Source organism: Bombus flavifrons, chromosome 9, assembly GCF_040668555.2.
Source record: "Bombus flavifrons isolate JBK064 chromosome 9, iyBomFlav1_principal, whole genome shotgun sequence".
NCBI classification, from domain to species: Eukaryota; Metazoa; Arthropoda; class Insecta; order Hymenoptera; family Apidae; genus Bombus; species Bombus flavifrons.
In genome coordinates this window covers 11,800,767-11,824,464 of record NC_138450.1, presented here as the reverse complement: position 1 = coordinate 11,824,464, position 23,698 = coordinate 11,800,767, and the positions used below count along the sequence as shown (strand labels likewise).

The following is a 23,698-nucleotide window of genomic DNA, read 5'->3' as shown; positions in this document are numbered from 1 at the left end:
GAAACGTTGCCGTAGTACTACGCAATATCGGCGAGTTCCGAGTTCCGAGAAAATTTCATTCACGATCGGTGCAGGATTTACGGCAAAGCGGCGCGCGTAGTTCCGGTTTCTGGCGATGATTCACGACCACTCGAATTCCTTCGAGCGACCTCATTCACTGGATCGATTCTTCCGAGAATCGAAGCCATCGAAAGCATCCACGGATTCCCGCCTTTCTCTACTATTCCACGTCATTCGTGACGTCGATACTTCCTCGTGGTTAGCTTGAACGCGTTAACCAGGAAACACGAGTTGACACGTCTCGCTCGCACTCGTAATCTCATTGACAATGATTTTTTTACTCGGCTCTGTTGTATTCAAATTCATCGATTCCCTTCCGCTCAATTTAAATCGTACGATATTCGTATCCGCGGAAATGGAAATCGCTGCGTTTCCATTTCATTCGTCTTTGTTTAATTTCCAATTTCAAGATTACACGTATTTCTGGCCAATAGGTAGTCCGCTAAAGTAAGTTTCGATTGTGTTAGGGTTAAGCTTCATCGCGAGGCATAAGCGTCAGGACCGAGGACAACGACGAGAGAAAATAACAGTTAGTTTTTTAACGCTGGAACTACCATACCAGTCAAATCGACTGGGTTTACAATTTTATTTTAACATTCCTATTTCATGTTGCATTTTCTTTCCGCGATGATGTAATGACTTTCGCAACGATGACTAAAAGAATAATATAATGAATTTTATTTCGTTTTTCATGTATTCAAACTGAAAATAATTCTGTACCAAAGCTACTTATACCAATACCAGTGAAAATGACTGGTACTTGTCAAAGCGTAAAAGGGTTTATCGAACCCCAATTAACCAGTTTCCTCGTTTTCTGCAACTTGCCACACGTTTTTCAAATTTTTACCGCGTATCATCCAATATGACGATATCAGTTATCCGGAAAGTTCCAGATCGATCGCTAGATCGCTAACACTAGCAATACCACACCAGTCAAAATGATTGGTTTTATAATATTTATAAACGTGTCAATCCTCGTTTAGGAACGATGGTCCCAGATGGATTAATAATACCAAAAATGTACTACATAACATTGAATTCCTTCTGTAAGAAAGTAACAAACCAATAAATATAAAAATACTCTATTACTACGTATTTTTTAAAGACCGGTCATTTTGACTGGTTTTGGTAGAAATAGCTTCGTGTTAACTATCGGTAGTTATGGTGTTAATTATTAAAGTAAGCATTTAATTATAAAAATACTCATAGTCATAAGCTAAGAAGAAAAAGAATTTTAGAAATTCTATCGTCGTCCAGAGCACATTGAACCAACGTCTAATTGAAGGGCGTGGCGTTCTGGCTGCGGTTTTACTTTTAATGGATCGGTGATCGTTTGTAACAGCAATTCCAGACAGCTGGCCGCTTCATTAACGATCACGTAAGTGATTCGTACCTGCTGGTATGCCAGGCCATTCGGATTGTCGCATAGATACGTGACTCACGTACTTGTCGAATGGATAAACAACGTTCCAACGGAGATCCCATGTTTTCGATAATATTTGAACGGTATCCAGTTACGGTGTTCCCGATCTCGAACCGAACACCGGTTCGATGTCGTTCCACAAACCGTCCTGGTTGCTACCTGAAATATATTTTTCTCCTTTTAATCAACAATTGCAATTGGATTGGATTTTTTAACAATTATTTCATAGTCGATGATGGTGGATTCACGATCAAGCCATGTACGCACATACCAGAAATTTGATTTACCAGCAATTATATTTGCCAAATAATTAATCGTCTATTTGTATGTTCGTCGTTTATCTTGTTCGAGTATCAACAATTTCATACGAGAAACAATCGATGTAACATTAATAATTTCTAAATAGAAGATAAAACGAATCTCAGTTTGGTGTCGTTCCACAAACCGTCCTGGTTGCTACCTGAAATATATTTTTCTCCTTTTAATCAACAATTGCAATTGGATTGGATTTTTTAAGAATTATTTTACAGTCGATGATGGTGGATTTACGATCAAGCCATGTACGCACGTACCAGAAATTTGATTTACCAGCAATTTTATTTGCCAGATAATTAATCGTCTATTTGTATGTTCGTCGTTTATCTTGTTCGAGTATCAACAATTTCACACGAGAAATAATCGATGTAACATTAATAATTTCGAAATAGAAGATAAAACTTCATTAAGAGGTAAACGAATCTCATTATCGAACAATCGTCTTTGAGTACTCTCGTCTGATTGTTTATTGCTACGAAAGATAACGGTGTTACGAACGGTGGGGAAACTCGTGACGTATTTTCGTTATCCTTCGATATCGAGATAGGCACAACGCAACACGACGCAATAGGCATTTTACGCGTACGCTACGATAACAGTTTCGACTGATAAGCGACGATAAAAGAGAAACAAAGAGTTAGAACGCATAGAATGCAGCGATGTCCTTTAACGAGAAAAATTCACCTTATCTGTTCCTGTGGCCAGCGTAACGCTTTGTTTTTATCGTTACACGTTATCGTTATCTATTCGTAGATAACGCCGTAATCGTGAACATTGTACGACCTCATTTCGCCTCGTAACCATTTCATAACGTTGCATCCTACGCTATTTTTCATTTTTCTCTTGCCAAGCAAATGAGAAGACAGTTTATCTGCGACGTAAAATTAATTGAATTTAATCAAATCGAATGGAATTCAACCGAATCGAACTGAATTTCGTGGAAGATCGGCAGATTAATTAGAAACGATTGCGAAGTATTTCAGTCGATGAAACCGACTTAGAATTTCAGAAAAATATATAACGCGTTGGAATTTAAGGAGATTTGTTAGAATAATAGAAAGAGGTCTACTTTTTTTACATCTGTTGTTATAGCAAAATTCTCTCTTCTCTTATTCTTATTCTCTTATTCTCTGCTTCTTTCGATCGCCAATGTGTTTATGCGAGAAGCTGAGGAAGAAAACGAATAGATTCTCCTGCAAGTTGATGAATTGCGTTATTTATTTGCACAAAAAGATGGTTCAGCAGTAAACTCGTTTACAAGCAAAATACGTCGCTCGCATATTTTCGATTTTGATACAGCAAATATCAGCCCGATAAAACCAAGTTCATACTGGAAATTAAAACGGAGATTCGTTTCGAGAAATACGATATCAAATACAAATAAGCTACAAATGCAGCGCTCAATTACAACGACCTATATATTAAAAAAAAAAAGAAAAAAGAGGACAATTATCGATATTACATGGATGCAACATATGCGTTTTTCTTTCCATTCTTACTCCTTCTATTTTCTTTTTCCGTGTTCGATTAATTCGTGCGAAAATGTATACAAAAGGATTTCAATAGGCATAAGCCTCAATACGACAAACGATAGAACTCAATACTATACGATTAAATAACTCGCGTGAAAGAAATGAAACGTTTTTCCATAAAATCACTTTTTATTTCGCGTACACGAAATAATTAGCAGGTTAATTATCGATCGATAGGATTCGCTTTCGCCATTCACCGAGCAGAAAGAAAGGAAGCAAGCAAGTTAGTACGTACTTGTTTCGCGCTAACAAGGCCGGCCTCGACTTGAAAATCCATCGCGTTTCTATCGCGTAATAATTACGACACCGAGCCCATAAATCCTTACGTCACGGTTGTTGCTTATATGAGACGCTCGTGAAACATCGTGTTATCGTTGGGCAGCATATAATTAACGCAAAAGCGAAGATACCGAAGTTGCAAGAATCTGCTCGAGAAATCGCAGGGTTCGTCCTATTTAGCCTGCGATTATGCAAATTTATATTCTCGCGACTACAAATTTCCAGCGAATCGAACAAACCGATCGATCGAAACTCGTTCGAATACTTTCGTTTCGAGGAAAGTCCTTTAATATTTGAGAAAAAGAAAGAAAGAACAATTTAACCAATCAGCAAATTATCGCGAACAAACTTTGTCCTGCGTTGGAAAAAAGAGAAGAAGGAAAGAAAAAGACGACAGGGGCCAACGTACTACGACGAAAACAAACGTCACGAATAAATCCCCACGTGGCGATTACGCAACGGGGACGTGCAGTTCTATCGAGGTGGATAACTGACCTACGTCATCGCGGTAAACAGACTAACCGCGTCATCGTGCACCCTGCAACCGCATCAACCGTGCTTTCGTCCCCGCGTTTTGCTCCTTTTCTACGTCTACTCTCGCACGTGTATTTGTATTCTCTCTAACCAACATCGCCGGCTACGTAGCACGTATCAAACTACGTCATCGTTCGCTGAGTCAGAGCCACGATCCTCGCAATACACGCCGAGACCTGGCGTAATTGCAACGAGCATGCAACACGCTCGGCAAGAACGAGACCGTGAAAAGGTTGCCATGGTTTAGAGTTCAGAGGGTCGCCTTTGATAAATCCAGCGGATAAACAGTTTTTATTCGCTTTTCGTAATACTTGCACGAATGGGGTAATGGGATTGATCCGCTTGTCGTGAAAATTTCCACGGTTTTTATGGTACGATTACTTGAATTACCATAGCAATCGATGATAGAACTTTGTTTCTCGCAGCATCGGATCCACGCGAAGAAAAAATATGTATGCGCGTGTGTCTGTATACTCGAGAATAATCTGCTCCAAATCTATCAGTTAGAGTTGAATTAATATTTAGTATGGTTTTAATTGATCCGTTTAATTTCTATATATTTCATCCGCGTTCTAAATTAATCAGTTCGCTGATTATACTTCGTAGAGCGATGTAATATTTGATTTTAACAGCATACGCGCTACCGCTGGTAATAGCACACTGGAAATTAAAAAGAAAGAAATATATCACCGAGAACGTTGAACGTTGCGTAAGCTCTTTGCACAATCATCGAAGCGAACATTATCCGTGCAATTAACCACTTCGATTGGTTTCGGTTCGAACGAAATCTCGGCGAAACACAGTTTTATTTCTCGTTCCGCGATCTCTTTTCTTCCATCTGGCTCTGCCTCTTTTCCTGCTTTCTCCTCGCTTTCCATTTTATTTCTTTCCCATCTGCGTTTCTCATCCTCTCCACTCGCCTCTCGCTTCGTTTCTCTCTTCTATCGAATTTCGTCCGTCTTCTTCCTTTCCTACGTTCCCATATCCATACGCGAATAAGCGCGCACCATGTTTTCCCGATGGAAATAAAATTCTATCGCTCAGTGGTCTTAAAATATAAATTTAACGACTCGATAACGGACCAAACCAAACGCTGTTCGAGAGAGGAACAGGATAGAAGTAGCTGTATAGAGGGGCGACGATCGAATAAATTGAACGGTAAAAACGACGAGGCGTAAATTTTCGCAGTGATAGCGGGCCAGGAGAGAGGACACCGTGCTCGATTTGGTCACGAGAGAACAGTTGGGTCGTGTCTTGGGCTGCCGTGGGCGAACTGGTACCCATCGTCCAACTTCTCTGTCCACCTTCCCATCGCTTGTACCGGTCAATAGGGGAAAACATAGGTTTCGTAGATAATTTTGCGACGCGAACAAGCGACAGCTTTACAGGAAATTTTACGTATCGTACGTATTACGTACGTAATAAATTTCTATGGATATTCTGAATTTAACATCGGTTTACGATTAAACAGGAGAGCCACGATACGAAAGGATCGAAAACGAAGATAAATATTCCGTTGAAAAACTCGTAGTGGTGAAGTTGCATAGAAATTTTATATAAATTAAATCCAATTGTATAATATTAGCTGATTAACCTGTGAATAATTAAATACAACGTGTTGAATAATCAAAGCGAGCTATAATCGAGAGTCTCTAAAATTACCTGTCGCGACAGGAAAACAAAATAGCCGGTTGTTTCATTTTTAAAACGCTATAGGGTATGTAGCGTAGCTTGGGAACAAAATAATTGTTAACAAAATTGTTTTCTATTTATAACGGGTCGCGCGATATATTCTAACGTGTCGAACGTGTTTAACGTTGTTTCATTCGCTAAACTCAAGTTGTTAGAAAATATACGCACGTGTACAGAGTGGTATATTTTTGGCTATTGTTCGAGCCTACGAACAACGTTCCGTCCAAATTGGAGCCGGAAGGTTCGCGATCTTTCGTCGCTAGTCGAATCACGATTGTTGAGCAATAACGGATGAGACGAGCGGCCGAAACAGAGTTCGCGTTCGCGGAACGTGTCGGAGAAGAACGAGATCTACGCTCTCATCTATACGTTCGCAGTAGATACGTATGAATCGATTTATAGCGTTCGTAGAATTCGATCTGTTTGGCAGGCGAACCAGTCGTTTTCTCAGAGGCGCTGGCGCTAAATCTCGACCTACATACTTACACGGCGTGCCAAGATATCTCGCCTTCATAGGACGAAGGGTCAATTGGGTCGTCGAAAAGGGTGCTTATTATTATTATTCTACTTTTGAATTTCGCTGTATGGCGCGTCCGTATCGGTAAGGCGAAAAATACACGAACAATTGGCAATGATACGTTTCATTTTCTCGAACGAGATCTACGTACGTGTGAAAAGATATTCAAAGAAATTAATTACGCGGCATAAAGGATGTTCTAGAACGTTTTGTATTTTTCTCTTTCAATAACCCGACCAGACGACTATTGCGAAACGCGGTTTTTCAAGACAACGTTACTTTTTAAAAGGAAAACGAAACGTTCGCAGGACAAACGGTAAAATCGAGTTTGGTCTATCGGTAAATCTATCGAACCGGATGTGCGTTACGTAAATGGCCGACAGCATGTATGTTTAATGGCGGTGCAGTACGACTTGGATCCTCGGGCAACAAAAGCAAAGAAAAGGCGAACACAAAGGGGGACCAGGAAGCAATTACAAGGGACACGCGCGTTTATCGTGGCCAGACCGGAGAACCACTGACAATTGTTGCCCCGCGTGAAGAATTAACGATTGTCAGCCGGCTGATACCGGCTCTCGCCACGAATATTGCGCTCGTGCAACGGAACGGTCAATGAAAGAATCGTATTGTTGTTCGAGCGAGCTGAAAGAACGGCTACAGACACTCTTGTTAGCAAAGGGGCAGTGAAACGATGCCTTGGAAATTGCTTCAACCTTATTTTTGAAGGTAATAGTGAAAGGAGAGAAGAGAATAAAAAAATAGAACGAAAAGGTATTTAAATCTTGGATCGAGAATCGTATAAATTTTTAAGGGATAAGATCTTTGAAAATTGTCCAAATATTTGGGTGTAACTTGTTTGAAAAATATCGAATACCTTTGTAAAATATATTTCGATTATAGGAGAAATTAAGAGGATTGAAGAGGATAGAACGTGAAATAGTAGATTGAGAATTATTTGAATGTTTGGGTTAAATTAAAAGATAGTAATCGAAGAAATAACGAATTAATTTGAAGATTATTTAAATTTAATTTATTTATATCGTGTAATCGATTAGGCAAGTAATAATTTTCACGTTTTTACAACTTGCCAATATCCTTGCTGCTTTCTTTGCGAAACAACGTCCTTTTACTTTACAAAATACATATCGTACTTATTCGTTGCACGTAGCAGAAAATTTCATATTTCGCTTTAACGAGCGAAAAGATATTTAAATTTTGGATCGAGAATCGTATAAATTTTTAAGGGATAAGATCTTCAAAAATTGTCCAAATATTTGGGTGTAACTTGTTTGAAAAATATCGAATACCTTTGTAAAATATATTTCGATAACAGGAGAAATTAAGAGGATTGAAGAGGATAGAACGTGAAATAGTAGATTGAGAATTATTTGAATGTTTGGGTTAAATTAAAAGATAGTAATCGAAGAAATAACGAATTAATTTGAAGATTATTTAAATTTAATTTATTTAGATCGTGTAATCGTTTAGGCAAGTAATAATTTTCACGTTTTTACAACTTGCCAATATCCTTGCTGCTTTCTTTGCGAAACAACGTCCTTTTACTTTACAAAATACATATCGTATTTATTCGTTGCACGTAGCAGAAAATTTCATATTTCGCTTTAACGAGCGACAACTAAAACTTTAGAAAATTGCTAGATTATTTATTGATTCGCGAAATAACACAGGGAACCTGGTTTCTGCACGAAACCCCAGGAACCTCGCGGTTTCCAGGCACGAATAGGGGGCCTGCTTGTATAGCCGGTATTGATTTTCGTCTGGTTCCCCTCAGAAAACCGAACGGAAGGGGCCATTTGCTCACTTCGTCGAATTAGTCGTTCGAAAGAATTGCATTACGAGATTACAAGGCTTAAGTGTCCCGGCTGAAACGATCTATCCACCGACACAACGATTTTTTTTCTTTCTCGACTCTGTCGAAAAATCGTAGTACGTGGTACTCTTCTATTACGAAAATGAAAAAATTCCAACATATTACTTTCTCTATATGTATGTGTACAAATCTACACACGTTCGTACATTCTAAAACCCAAGAAAGAATATCAACGATTCCGCAAAACTGATCACGAACGACCTAAAGTACCGTACAATTTGCGAAGGAAAATTACAAGGAGAATATATAGAATAAATTTGCAAATCGTCCGTGACCCAGACGCGCGAATACAGCAATCGGTATCGACAAATTTGCCGACAAATCGGCGTCGAGAGCCGATTGTAAGGTGCATGAACGTTTTATTCAGACGGCGTGCACGCCTCGGAATAATGCGGCACCGTGGCGCACGCGTGGAATATCAATCGCGATCTATGGATCGCCTAGAACGTGCCGCGCCGCTTCGAATTCTCGTCAACCGACGATTTTGTTGCGCCGCGCCGGCTGTTCGTTCCACCATCCCCTTGACACACGCGATCACCGATCGCACCCCAAAGTACATTTCAGGCTCGTAACGCGCGAACCATCCACCCCTTTCTTCCAGTAAAGGATTATTCCTTTCAAATTTTTGCAAAGGACAAGATTTTTCAGCAGAAAATTACTTTACGATATGTCGGCGAAGAATTCTCTCTCGAAAGAAGCAAATACGTAAATATCCTTATGAAACTGGCGAATACAAATGAAAATTTGTCCACACGTTTTCTAATTATTTTAGTTTCATTTTAGTTTTCTAATTAGTTTTAGCATATTACCAATGCCAAGCAAACCACGCGATATAAATCAATTTACAAGATCGAATTGCACGATTCTTCGTTATATTCGTCGTTCATTGACCTTAGCATTTACCGTGTCGCTCGATTCGTAAAAAAAAAAAACTAGTTTAAATTGTAAGCCACAAAAGGATCTAGCTGACTGATAGAAGATTTAGTCCCACGCTACGAGCATCGTTAATGTACATCAATTTCGAGCTTCCCGACAAACAGCCACGTGCTGGAAACGCGCTTTAGAATTTCAATGGCTGACTTTTCGTCCAGCGTTTCCTTCGTCTCCTAGTCATCCCACGACGATTGTCCGATAATCAATCTTAATTTGACGATCAATCGCCCACATAAGTCCGCCTCTATCGATCTACACGGAAAACGACGAGGACTTTATTCGATCTCTTCTTCTTTAAGCTCTACTTCCACAGCCTGAAAATCGTATTTTTATATTTAGAAAGCGCGCATTCCTTCTTCTTACTTTCCTCTTTAAGGAAGCTACATCGAAAATTTCTCCTTCGATTAACTGTACGCGTTCCACGTTGGAATTCTTCGGATTTCTGTACGTTTCTTTAGTAGGAAAGATTAATTTGTCCCACTAATCCTGTAACCTAAGATCCGTATTCGCTAGATGAATACAATTCACGTTGAACACCCTGTAGATACAAAAAAGAGAAGCGAGCGTTTGTAGCGTCATGGGGGTCAGCAGGCGACCAGCTGTCTCGCCCATGGGGCTCGTACCATACATTTAAATACTAATGTAGATAGCTTCGAATAATTTCATAGATAACAGCTGTAAATACATTTTTTCTCGCGTAAATTCAAAGCTTTATTAGCGCTTTAAAATATCGTTTACATCGAAATCGATTTTCATATTTTGTTGCTTGTGAAGATAATTTTTGAGAATAAATTCGAAAGAGGATTACAGCGGAGGTTTGTTGGATTTGCACGCAGAATTTGCAGCGATGCTCGTGCTGTCTCGCGAACCTCGATCCAAGGAGAGATAATTGGCACAGCTTGGTGACAAGGTTGACCCTTACCGATCACGACCTTGCGCTTTTATCATCGTTAAACGAGGAATCCGGTGACTACGCCAGCCGACGAATCTCGTACTGGAACAGCTCGCGAGAACTACGCAAATCCGCGATTCGTGATAATTGCTATTATTATTAATTGCAGTTAGAGAGCATTTCGTTGGAGTAAAAGCGAACAAAGGACACAGTGTGAAGAGTAATGGACGAATAAGTAAAATCAGAGATTGAAAATAACATTTTTTGGAATAAAATCGTCCGATAAAAATTAACGTTCATTCGAGTGGAAGTCGATTATTAAGAAATTTCTGAAAACATGAGATGATAAGAAAATATTCATTTTTAATTGCTCCGGTTATACGAATAATCGTCATGAATGATCAACGTTTCTCTCACGGCTACCACTAACCATTATCGATGGTTATCGACTAATAGAAAATTTGTTAATTAATAGATTTGTCTCTTGTACCATGACTTTCGGCATTTCACTCGCGACGCCTGAATAAAATCAAATTGTGCGTCGTTTATACCGAGAAAAACTAATTCGGTTAGTTTATTAAATATTCCTGGTCACGTTTACGCAAGGCATTCGCAGAAAAGAAGCTTAAAGTAAAAAATTAAGTAGATGAAAAATCGAAAGCCTCGTAAAAAGATTAAGACAGCTGTCGAATAACTTGTTTCAAGTTTCGGCTGTCGTATAACTTGCACGCGATGATTAAACTTCAACGAGGATTGATCGCGAAAGCAAAGAACCAGCGATTAATAATCGTCGACTGGTTCGCGACGAGAAACAGGAATATAAAGAGTGGGAGAGGAAAATTAATTGGTCGAAAGGGAAGGGACGTCGAATAAATTTCGTCTCAGGGTTGAAATACAATCTGTTTCGAAGACAACTGGCCTGGTTCCATCACGTCGCGAGGAACACACCCCGAACTCTCGGCGACGTTTCACCCTTCAAACGTGCTCCTTACGTAATTCGGACCGACACAGAGGGGAATACGCTTAAAAATAAACCGGTGAATAAGACCCGCTGTACGGTTACGCGGTGTCAACAGCTACAAGGGATTTATGGACGCGTTGCTTTTCGAGGAAAGTCTAATGACACAACGTTATGCAACCAGTTTCGCGTTGCAACGCCTCTAAAGAGGTCAACCGCGACGTGATAAAGCGATTGGCTGTACGCGCGTTCCTCTGCCAGAACGTGATTCAATAATTACCGTGTTTTTAGGAATAATTCTAAGACTTGGCTGCTAGAGACATTCGAGAAATTTATTTTGGTAGATTGTCACAGGTTAGATGCTCGACAGGGTTTACTGCGAGCTTGGTGGTTTGAGGCGATCGTGGAAGAAAGGCGAAGGCTCGAAGAAAGTATAAATGATACTTCACGGTTGTAGTTTAGGTTGTTTGACAGTTTTAGTCTATTCAGCAAGTACGATGGAAATATTTTGTTGTTGCTTCGCGTTGAGTGATTCCTAGTCTTTTTGAAACGTTTACGAGGCTCGACTCGAGTTTCTGAGTTGTTCGAAGCGTTTCTTAGAAAAGAAGAAAGAATACAAGACAGATACGATTGATATTGAGAACGACCGTTTGGACTATTCGACGGTTGGTGCCAAAGCCAGGTACTTGGATTTTCAAATTAAAAAATCCTTTGCTCGTTTTGAATCTTCTGTCTCGAGTTTGATGGCTGTTAGAGTGAGAGGTTTGAAGATGGAAGAAAAATATAATTAATATTCGGAATTACTCGTAGTAAATTTTGAGTTGAATGGTTCCAAGGGTCGATTCGAGTTTGACGGGATAAAGAACGTATCGTAGAATGGGAAAATCTTTAAATATTGTTTACAATTGGTAGTAAATGCTTTGTATGTTTAAACCCCGAAAATAATTATCGTCGTGTTTTTATCGGAAAGCAAATTGAAGATGTCGTTTAATTTTCGTCCATTTCCTGAAATTGTGTATCGATAATTCAGGGTAAATAGGTCGATATTATCGTTCGAGGAACCAATGTTATTAGTACAAGTCGTCGTATCAACGATAAGATAACTGCAAGGCGAACCTTCAACGAATCGATCCAAAAAACCGATCGATTCGCGCGAAGCCAATTTTAACCCTATCGCATTCTTTGAGTCATTTTCGGCCGAATCGTATTTTCCCATTGTTGAAATGTTTCTTGAATATCATGCAAAAATACATTTTCTTTGTTTTTTCCTGGAAATGTCAGGATTTTCAGGGACCTGCGTCGGTCAACGAATCGATGATCAAACGGTGACGATTCAAAGCATAGATACAAAATCGGATCATCGATGTATATTTGAATAAAAGTAAATTTACAGTGATTTAAAAATTTATGCAGCTGTATTCTCGTACATTGGACGAACTGTCGCTTATCTAAATTTCGCGAATTTCGAACCACAAAAATAACACGAAGCATCAAATTTCGTGGTTGCGTGCCATTGCCCTGGCTATTCCATCTCAGGTAAAAATATATCCGGAGAGAATTAAAATACTTGGTACAATGGCAGCGATATTTTGTTTTTTATTATTTATTTTGTACTTTACAATTTGTCCAGCTGGACATTTGATAAATTTTTCTAACTTAATTGCTAAATAACACGTGGATGGCTATCCTCAACGGGATACCATCTTCGAGTTTGACTATTTTCTTTCTTCAGCGAGGTCAGTGGGGTGTTTTCTTTTTAGTCTTCTTTCTATCAGTAGCGATATTGCGCGATCGTTTAACGCGATTGCGCAACGAGAAACTAGGAATCGGACGACAAAGTCAAACAGAGAAGCGTTTATAGTGACATGGGATTCGGAAGAATCAGCCACGCTTTCCGGTCTTTTCCATCGTTATTTGCTTCTAATCTAATTTCCAAGTATCAAAATCAAAGTGATATCGCCAGGGAAATTCCAGTCGATAATTTGAATCACACTATCCAAGTAGCAGAAACGTAAGAATGCAAGTAACAAAACGGTAACTTTCGTTGCAACTTTGCAACCAAGTGCAATGATAAAGTGTTTCTGAAATTGTTAGCAACGAATGATTAACGAGTAGGCACGAGGAAGAAGGCTTTGCATTATGGTTTTTCATGGATTATGTTTCCTGGTGTAATTAACGGATCTGGCTGTAGGGTCGACAGGGTTATACACTTCTTCCAGCAAAGTACGCACTTCCTAAGAAATTAGCTTTGGGCAACGTACTTAGGAAAAGGTAAATAACAAATGGTCGTGATTAAACTGCGGATTTTTGATCCGACGATCAGCGAAGAAGCGGGAAAAGGAAGCTGTTTTTGTCCAGCAAAGTGGCGTCAGCCAGCTACGAAGGGATAAGATCTATTTAAAATTCTTGCGTTAGTCGACGGTTCCCTCGAGCGTGGCAATTATCGCACATATACGGAATTAAGAATGACTGACTCGCGTTGACTCTCCTCTGATCAGACGTCATGATCGTTGTTCGAATCAATGGCGTTAAAAACATTTGCATACAACTGCGCATTTATTCTTGGTCCAACAGACCGTGCCTCGATAGATTTCCGATAAACGTTGAAAGGCTTCCTATTTTCGAGTCGCTGAATTGTCATCCACGAAGGAATATCGTTATCCTGATGGAATTTTAATTACACGCTGGTTAAAATTAAATTGATCAGCTGACAAAGGAAAACCAATCATCGTTGCAGAAAATAAAAAATAAACGACGTAGAAGAGTATTTTAACGTACTAGAGGAAGGATTTCTTAGAAATCAGATATTTTGTAATATGGAAAGAAGCGACGATTGCTATATACAGGTTGGTTGGTAACTGGTAGTACAAGCAGAAAGGGGGTGATTCTACGCGAAAAAAGAAGTCGAAAATATAGAATAAAAAATTTTTTTTTTTTAATTTTTCCATCGAGACAACGATCTACGGTGAGGTCCGTTATAACGAGACGTGATAAAGTGCACGCGTACCGAGCGAGAATTCAAAGTCGATTTTCTCGAAAACAAAGCCTCGAACGAAAAATTTTTATTCTATATTTTCGACTTCTTTTTTCGCCTAGAATCACCCTCTTTCCGCTTATACCGCCAGTTACCAACCACCCTGTATATTATAGTATGTAAAAGCTTTGAACACTCTGATTTTTAAATATCACAATGATTAAATCGAACATTTGTGTCTTTAAGTTAGAAAAATTTACCAAATGTTCAGCTAGGCAAATTGTAAAGTACAAATTAAATAATAAAAAGAAAAATTGTATCCGAGGAAATTGGATGAAAAAAGAGGTTCGAGATTGTCGTGGTAGCTTACAATTCCTCCAATTCGTGTAACAAAATTTCAACAAATACGAAGGAAGAGTGGGAGTAAAGAGCTTTTAAAGAGAATTTTAAATAGCCAGAAGTGCTGTTGCCACGGCCATCTTGTCGATCTTTTCCTCGAGACGACGATTTCCGAGAAGATTGTTCGTAATGGAAATACTGTGTCGAGAATGTAGACCGTTGACAGATCCATAACTTTGCCGATGATAAAGCCGTTTGTAGATCCTGTCGCGTTACGAATGATAATAACCAGCTGATAAGCCGTGGAATTTACGACTTCCTGCACTGTTCGTTCACCGCGAGCTGAAACGAAAAGCTCGTTCTAAAGAACGTACAGTACGATAGAATTCCATTTATGGAAATTCCATTTACTGCCACGAAATTCCAGTTAATACTCGATTAAATAAAATCTCATCGATAGGATCTACTTGTTGAAACGCGAACACTTGCAATGCTGCCGCTTAACGAGTTAACTGCCTTCAACGAATATACTCGTCACGAAGAAACGGCAATATTTTGTATTACGACGTGCCTTGTCGCTAATGAAATTAGAAAATAAAACAGTCATTTCGTTACAACTTAATTCCATATTATACAACAGCCATACATACTCTGTGTTTCACGAGTATATCGCTTACTTTCTGCCATACATTTGAAGTATTTACCGAATGTCCAGCTGGACAAATTGCAAAGTACAAATTAAATAATAATAAAAAAAAGAACATTTTAAGTACAAGAGGTCGCAACGACTAGCTGCCTAAAACTTGAACAGACACGCTTCTCTATCCTCGACCCATTTCCTTCTTCTTTTTTTTATTTGGAAATATTTTACAATCAACTCTCATTGAGAATTATAAGTAAATAATTCTGACGTGGTACTATAACGTGAATGATAAGTGATTATCGTATGAAAGGTATATTTTGATCGTAAAATTACGAGAATAAATCTTCTAAAGTCTTTTGCAGTATCGTATGTTTGTGCAAAATGAGTTAAATTATTTATAATTGGAAAGCAATATTCGGTCGATGGATTGCGTCAATATCCGAAAGTACTGAGAGAAGACAATCGTTGCTACGGCTCATACTTCGTAGATTCGAGCAGAGTTTATATTTGGCGAGATTATTCATTTTAACGAGAAAATTGGATCGTAAAACAGTAACCATCGACGTGGCCAAACATTTCGCAACAATGTATCCTCTGTAGATGAAAATTCTCGAAGGAACGAGCCATCAGAGAGGAGAAACCGAATACGAGGCACGGTAAGGCTGCATTTGTCGGTGGGAAACGCGTTAATTCCTTTTCTTTTGATCTTGGTCGGATCTCGTTGATGAGAAAAAGAAAAGTTGAAACTCGAAGGATGCTGCAGCCAGTCGGCCGCGCATCGCCATAACGATTGCGACATTCGAGCCTCTCTGTCTGCACTGTTTACGAGACAGAGCGAAGGTTCCCTGGTTAAAAAGGGTCAGTGAGCCAGGGTCACCGTTTCGAATCCATCTCCGACGAGTGTTCTGTCGCGTAAACGCGGCTTTCTGCCTATCGCATAATCCGAAGGCCAACGCGCCGCGGTTTCAAGCCGCGAAGGAATGGGGTGAATGCGTTTTTCCGAGAAATTAAACGATCCGAGGAACGTGGCTGGCGTGCAATAAAACTCGACGATAATCATCGAGTATTCGTTTCCTCCCTGCACGTTGACATTTCATCGTTCTTAGTTTTCCTCGTCTTCTTATTTCTTCTTTCCTCTTTTTCTGGGTCTAACGCGGTGCCGTTTCTACGCGTTTTTCTTTTACTCTCCGCCTTTCGGAGTAAGCTGTGAATGTCGGGTGATTTTTTTAACAGAAACAAGTAGCAACGTTCTCTATAAATAGAGAGACGATTACTCGCGTAAGTCTTTCTTTTTCTTTTTTTTTTTTTTTTTTTATCCGGTAGACTTTTTACGATCAATTCTCATTGAGAATTATAAGTAAATTATTCTGGCGTGGTACTGTGACTTGGATTATGAGAGTTTATAGTATGTTTGATTTTAGTTGAATTGTATTGTTTCAGTTGAAGAGTATTGTTTCTTTAGTCTGCGGATCTGATCCGTCGTGTCAAGTAATTGGGTAATTAATGGATTTTGGTGGTTGTTAATAAAGTTTTTCTTTTTTTTCTTATCTGGCAGACTTTTTACAATCAATTCTCATTGAGAATTATAAGTAAATTATTCTGGCGTGGTACTGTGACTTGAATTATGAGATTTCATAGTATGTTTGATTTTAGTTGAACCTAATGCTTAAATCTAAAGAGTATTGTTTCTTTAGTCTGCGGATCTGATCCATCGTGTCAAGTAATTGGGTAATTAATGGATTTTGGTGGTTGTTAATAAAGTTTTTCTTTTTTTTTTCTTATCTGGCAGACTTTTTACAATCAATTCTCATTGAGAAATATAACTTAAATTATTCTGGTGTGGTACTGTGACTTGGATTATGAGTCATTATAGTATGTTTGATTTTAGTTGAATCTAATGCTTAAATCTAAAAAGTATTGTTTCTTTAGTCTGCGGATCTGAACCGTCGTGTCAAGTAATTGGGAAATTAATGGATTTTGGTGGTTGTTAATAAAGTTTTTCTTTTTTTTTTTTTTCTTATCTGGCAGACTTTTTACAATCAATTCTCATTGAGAAATATAAGTAAATTATTCTGGCGTGGTACTGTGACTTGAATTATGAGAGTTTATAGTATGTTTGATCTTAGTTGAATTGTATTGTTTCAGTTGAAGAGTATTGTTTCTTTAGTCTGCGGATCTGATCCATCGTGTCAAGTAATTGGGTAATTAATGGATTTTGGTGGTTGTTAATAAAGTTTTTCTTTTTTTTTTCTTATCTGGCAGACTTTTTACAATCAATTCTCATTGAGAAATATAACTTAAATTATTCTGGTGTGGTACTGTGACTTGGATTATGAGTCATTATAGTATGTTTGATTTTAGTTGAATCTAATGCTTAAATCTAAAAAGTATTGTTTCTTTAGTCTGCGGATCTGAACCGTCGTGTCAAGTAATTGGGAAATTAATGGATTTTGGTGGTTGTTAATAAAGTTTTTCTTTTTTTTTTTTTTCTTATCTGGCAGACTTTTTACAATCAATTCTCATTGAGAAATATAAGTAAATTATTCTGGCGTGGTACTGTGACTTGAATTATGAGAGTTTATAGTATGTTTGATCTTAGTTGAATTGTATTGTTTCAGTTGAAGAGTATTGTTTCTTTAGTCTGCGGATCTGAACCGTCGTGTCAAGTAATTGGGTAATTAATAGGTTTTGGTGGTTGTTAATACATTGAACGTAAGTTGAATCGATCGAAGAGCACAGAACAGAAGGCAGGATAAGTACATTTTACTTATTCTTTTTTCTCATTTTAATATCAATATGCGACTGAGCAATAGTATTTTAATATGACTGGAAATTGGAAATGAAGAGAACCTGTACTTTCGTGAGTCACTGCGAGTATACAATAAAGAGGCAACTAAGACGAAAACGAATGGAGCAGTGGCCCATTGTAATATTCTTTTGTAAGATCAAAACATACACAGTAGGGGATTTTCATTCATCGAATGTAATAGAAATTTTGATTTAGAAGAATGTAAGACGAACGTGGAGTAAACGAAACGGAGTAGAATGTAGTTTAGATTAGGTGTAAAATAATAATCGTTGGGTAATTTTGTCTGAGGCTTCTTAGTATCGAAGATGAATTAGTTGTATCGTGTAATGTCCGACAACGAGCCTCGACTTATCGTTACGAAGTATAAGAGAAAAAAGGTCGTACTGATATACGATCCACGGAAATCTTAAGTAACCACTCCAAACTTAACCGACTAATTTCAAAAGTCATTTAGATAATTCTCGATAAGATGCACGGTTTAAATTTCACCTAAATAATATACCTACATGTATCAATTAGCTCGGTAATCTTAATCGTTGACCATTTTCTAACAACGATACAGCCATAAACCTTTCAACTACTAATCATTCGTAATCCTGGTAATCAAGCTTAATCCTTGCTTTGTTAAATTCTCTTTTAATGGGAAATCCTGTACTCGCGATATTCCGCGATTACTAAATAAACCGACACGTCCTTAAAATTGTCCTGTAACGAAAGGAATAACTAATTTTCTCCGCGTGACGAAGAAGTGGAGGTAAAATAGAGGAGAAGGTAGTCGATGTAACCCATAACGTAGCCCTGTTCCTGTGGAAAAGTTTCAACTCGCGTCACTAACACACATTTTAAAAAACGATTTTAACACTAGAACTACCGATAGTTAACACGAAGCTATTTCTATCAAAACCAGCCAAAATGTCCGGTTTTTAAAAAATACGTGATAATAGAATATTTTTATATTTATTTTATATTTATTTATATTTATTATATTTATTTTTATATTTATTGCTTTCTTACAGAGGGAATTCACTGTTATGTAGTACATTTTTGGTATTATTAATCCATCTGGGGCCATGATACCTAAACAAAGATTGACACATTTATAAAATTGTAGAACCAGTCAATTTGTCTGGTGTGATAGTTCTAGTGTTAATCGAATTTTAATCGTGTAAATGATAATAATAACGTTAGCACGCTCTAATACTTCGACGATACTAAATAAAATAAATGGCTAATGAAAATAAACGGACGAATTGTCTGGCCAAGATTGTCCTATTTTCAACGATTTTTCTAGAAAAAGAATGTGATTTCTTTCGATTCTGTAGACCGATGCATCTCCTTAAGGAACAGTAGAAGAAAACCCTTCGGCAGGGCATAGGAAATTCGGCAACTGGCCAATTTTCCAAATCCGGAACGATGACTAAGAGGTCGAGGCAAGCTCGGCCAATCGCGCCTCCGCTCAATTTTAGCACCGCCAATCGGCCGCCACCTGGTTCGAGAATCGCCACCCCGAGTGTCAACAACAACCACCTTCTCTTTTTCTCTTGTTCACCTTGTTACCTCGTGTCCTTCTTTCTCTTTGCTGATCGCCAGCCAGACCTCGGTCCGCATTTTGCCATCCATGTACCTACTCGCCTCTATCGCTTGTTTACGGATCACTCGATCCTACATCGAGGCAATCGTCGCAGAGATCTTTCTCGCGATCCACTGGCCATCAAGGGGTTACGCAATCTGGTTGACCTTTGAAGATCAACCGGATGAAGCGGAGGATACACAGAGACGCGTATCGAAGGTGTTCGACGAAGGACTGTTCGGTTTCATTTTGGATTTCACCTTCGTCCTGTTGTACAGAGCGTCTCGGTATTATCAGCGTCAAATTCGGTACTGTCAATGACGGAAATACATCTTGGACTCGTGAATGTCTCGGTTAAATCTGGACAAAATTGTGTCAAGATAAAGTGGATCGACGTCAACGACTCTCGTATTTTCCAGCGTTCAAGTTCAAACTCGCCAATATTTGTTCTTCTTGAGTGAAACTCTATGTCTTTTAATACATCGATCAATAGATTTTTCATTCTTTGCAAAGGAACAGTGAGATACTTGCACGTTTGCTTCGATTTAAAGAGCGCGTTGAATTTAATTTTGCAGAACTTGACGTACGAAAGGAAAGGGAGGCCACAGAACGGTACAATGAAATTGGAAAAAAAAACAGCGCACCATTGTACAATTTACGTTTTGTAGGTTTTGTACATGGCTTTAACGATCTCGTATCTATTTCTGCCTGTCCTTTTGATTTATCCACTATTTTTATACCGTAACGTAGCGCGAGGTATTCGAGCGTTTCACAAAAGCCACGGAACAACCGGGACAAAAGAGCTGCAAGGCCTCTCCATACAAATTAAACAACGTTTAGTTTTATTATCACGGAAACGGTTCATTGTGGTCACGAGTCGATGAGCAGCACCGCCGTTTCTTTCTTTCTTCATCGCCGATCTCCTCCCTCCACGTCTCTTCCTTTTCTCTTCTCTTCTTTTTTCCATTTTATGTCTTCTCTCCTGCCTCTTCCTCCGCGCCGCTGCTATTCCCGGACGGCGGAGGATAACGAATCTCCTGTAAAAATTCCCTCGCCCCTGCAAGATAAATGGATCCTGCTTTCGAAATTACAATATGAATCGTGGCCACTTCTATCTTTTGTTTTTTTCTTTTCTTCTTCGGCTTCCTTTTTTTTTCTCTCCATCTTCCGTGGAAGGACTCGAGAGGGCGAAGAGGAGGCAAGAGGTGGGAGGGACGATTTGTTTCTGGCCTCTTAAGCACCGGCCCTTACCTATTCATAGCTCGTACCAAGACGTTCGTTAGGTGAATGAATAAATTTCAGAAGCTGCCAGGAAATAAACGACTCGGAGCATGTGTTGCGCCGGAGACACCGCGAGTTGAGATTTTCCATAGGAAACGCTCGATTCCATGAACTCGCCGCGTCGTCGTGTTTTTAAAAAACAGTTTTCCAATGGCTGGCTATTTTCCACGACCGAAATTGTATCGCAGTTAGGCGAGAAGAAATTGGTTCGTTTTGAAGTTCGCTGTCTTATACCGACGCAGAGCGCACATGCAGTGGACAAAAGGACGAAATAAACCTTGTTCGATTTTGATTTTATTGTTCGACGATATCGTCGGTCTGTGATTAAGCGATACGAATGTATTAGGTTGTCCGGAAAGTGTCTTTCTGTTACAGACCCGTCTTTTACAACGATACATTTTTATGCAAACGTGAAACCTAATCTGTCGAACGTTGTGATCTTTAGTTTAGAAGAAAATGTTTAGTTTAGAACAAATTTAGTATAGAACAAAATGGATCATACGTAATTCGATAAAATAATATAAAATGGAAAATATTGTGTATCCATTATTTGCTTATAAAACGAAAGAAACTTTTCGGACGACCTAATAGATAATCGATGCGTAAAAAATCGATAGAGTCGTTTGTACATCGAAATCGAATCGCTTGAAAATTAGCTCGCTCGTTCGTTGTAATTGGAATTCTCGTTCGTCAAGTTTTGCCAAATAGCGTTTTTTACTCCTTAAGAGTACGAACAAAAATACGTATAATTTTAGTTTCCGATCTAAATGTTTCTCTCTGTTTTATTTGAATTAAAAAGAAGAAAACGAATCAAACTACGTCGTTGTATAATCTTTTTCTTCTACAAACCGCTACGCCGGATGTTACGATTTTTTTTAGCGAGATCCAACAGTGGATTCCAACAGATTCAACAGTGAATTTCTGATCGCACTCGTTCTTTTCTTTTCTTTTTTTTTTTTATTTGGTAGACTATTTACAATCAATTCTCATTGAGAGTTATAGGTAAATCGCACTCGTTTTGAGAGAATTTTAAGTATTACGCGAAAACTCCGTTCTTTGCTTAATGTACGGTATCCGAGGATTTGACGAATGATTTCAGCGTGACATGAGAAATTAGAAGATTGTTTACCCAAACATCGCCATGTACGGTTACATCGAAGATATTCGAAATATTTCAACCGAGGCAAAAACTAAGAAAAATGCTAACAAAGATTTGATAAGCAAACTTTTACTCGCGTCGGATCTTCTCATATCAGGTTTCAGGGAAACTGCGCGTTATGTACATTTTTTTTATCCTTGTCACGAATCCTCGCTCAAACACCGCACTCTGCGATCATGTAATTGTTCGTAACAATTAAAAATGCAAATAATATTAATATTGTACCGTGTTCGAAAAGATGAAGAACTGTACACGTTAAGAAACAACGAGATCGTACGCGTTAAGAAACAAACAATTCTTCTATTAGGTCGTCCGAAAAGTTTCTTTCGTTTTATAAGGAAATAATGGATGAACAACATTTTTCATTTTATATTATTTTATTATTAGATTCAGCTAGAATCAAACATACGATAATCACTTATTATTCACGATATAGTACCACGCCAGAATAATTTACTTATAATTCTCAATAAGAATTGATCGTAAACTACTTCCAAATAAAAAAAAAGTATTATTTTATCGAATTACGTATGATCCATTCTGTTCTATCAAGATAAAGATCACAACGTTCGACAGATTAGGTTTCACGTTTGTATGAAGATGCGTCGTTGTAAAAGACGTGTCTGTAAAAGAAAGACACTTTCCGGACAACCTAATATATTGATTTAAAAGGAAACATTCATGAGAGGAAGGAAGAAAGAAAGAGAGAGAGAGAGAGAGAGAGAGAAGAGTTAAAAGCCACAAAACAGAGAGGCAACAGTCTGAACATTCGACAACGACGACAAGGACGACGAAGTGCCTTCGATTACGGCATGCAAGGCCCTTAAACTTAAACGTTTTTACTCTGGTCTCGTTGCTTCGAGAGTATCTTTCGGTGAAGGAGGATAAAGAAAGAAAGAGAGGGAAGATAGGCGGGTCGCGTAAATATTTAGGCTGTCCAGGCAGCTATGTTTTATTTCCACGATTCCCTCGGCAAATAAACCGATTTCGACGACGGATCGACGAACGAGATCGGAACATCTGTTCGTCACACGGCTATTTCAAGAGATTCTATTCGATCGTATTCGTAGCAAATAGATCCAGTTTCCGCGATAAGCGATGTTAAGAATTTGGAATTTGATGTTTCCATTTGGTACGGCCGATGTGACGGCTGAGAGGACGGTTTAAATACAAATATTTTTAGAACGATTGACGAAAAAGTTAAACGCCAATCACGGTCCTGCTATTGATTTTTAAAGAAGACAAAATACAGAGATAAAAAAAGGTATTTAAAACGTCAATTATCCATTGTATTCATATGCCTAGATATTTCACTATCTTCGATATTTGTTATATATATTTAAGAAGATTGTTCACCCTGTAAACTAACTTTTTACCCAATATATATTTACAGGAAATATCTTGAAACATCTCCATACATTTCCAAATTATTTGCCAAATGTAAAGCTGGACAGATTGTAAAGTACAAATTAAATAATAGAAAAAAAGAATTTCCAAATTGTTTCCAAATTATTTACCAAATGTCCAGCTGGACAAATTGTGAAGTACAAATTAAATAATAAGAAAAAAAATTTCCAAATTATTTGCCAAATGTCCAGCTGGACAGATTGTAAAGTACAAATTAAATAATAGAAAAAAAGAATTTCCAAATTGTTTCCAAATTATTTACCAAATGTCCAGCTGGACAAATTGCAAAGTACAAATTAAATAATAAAAAAAAAATTTCCGAATTGTTTCCAAATTATTTACCAAATGTCCAGCTGGACAAATTGCAAAGTACAAATTAAATAGTAAAAAAAAATTTTCAAATTGTTTCCAAATTATTTACCAAATGTCCAGTTGGACAGATTGCAAAGTACAAATTAAATAGTAAAAAAAAAATTTCCAAATTGTTTCC

The 23,698-nt window shown here is 38.2% G+C and overlaps 1 protein-coding gene and 1 long non-coding RNA gene across 3 annotated transcripts in view; one reads left to right on the top strand and one right to left on the bottom strand.

The window, feature by feature from the left end:
- The window catches only part of LOC138183118 (lymphotoxin beta receptor inhibitor), a 201,786-nt gene that overhangs the window by 89,908 nt on the left and 88,180 nt on the right, over positions 1-23,698 (top strand). The window lies entirely within an intron of this gene.
- Positions 1-23,698, bottom strand: part of LOC138183169 (uncharacterized) — a 40,206-nt gene that overhangs the window by 3,818 nt on the left and 12,690 nt on the right. For both annotated transcript variants that reach the window (XR_011174004.1, XR_011174005.1), the window contains exon 2: positions 1,454-1,642. This is a non-coding gene — a long non-coding RNA (uncharacterized LOC138183169). The remainder of the gene's footprint in view (positions 1-1,453; positions 1,643-23,698) is intronic.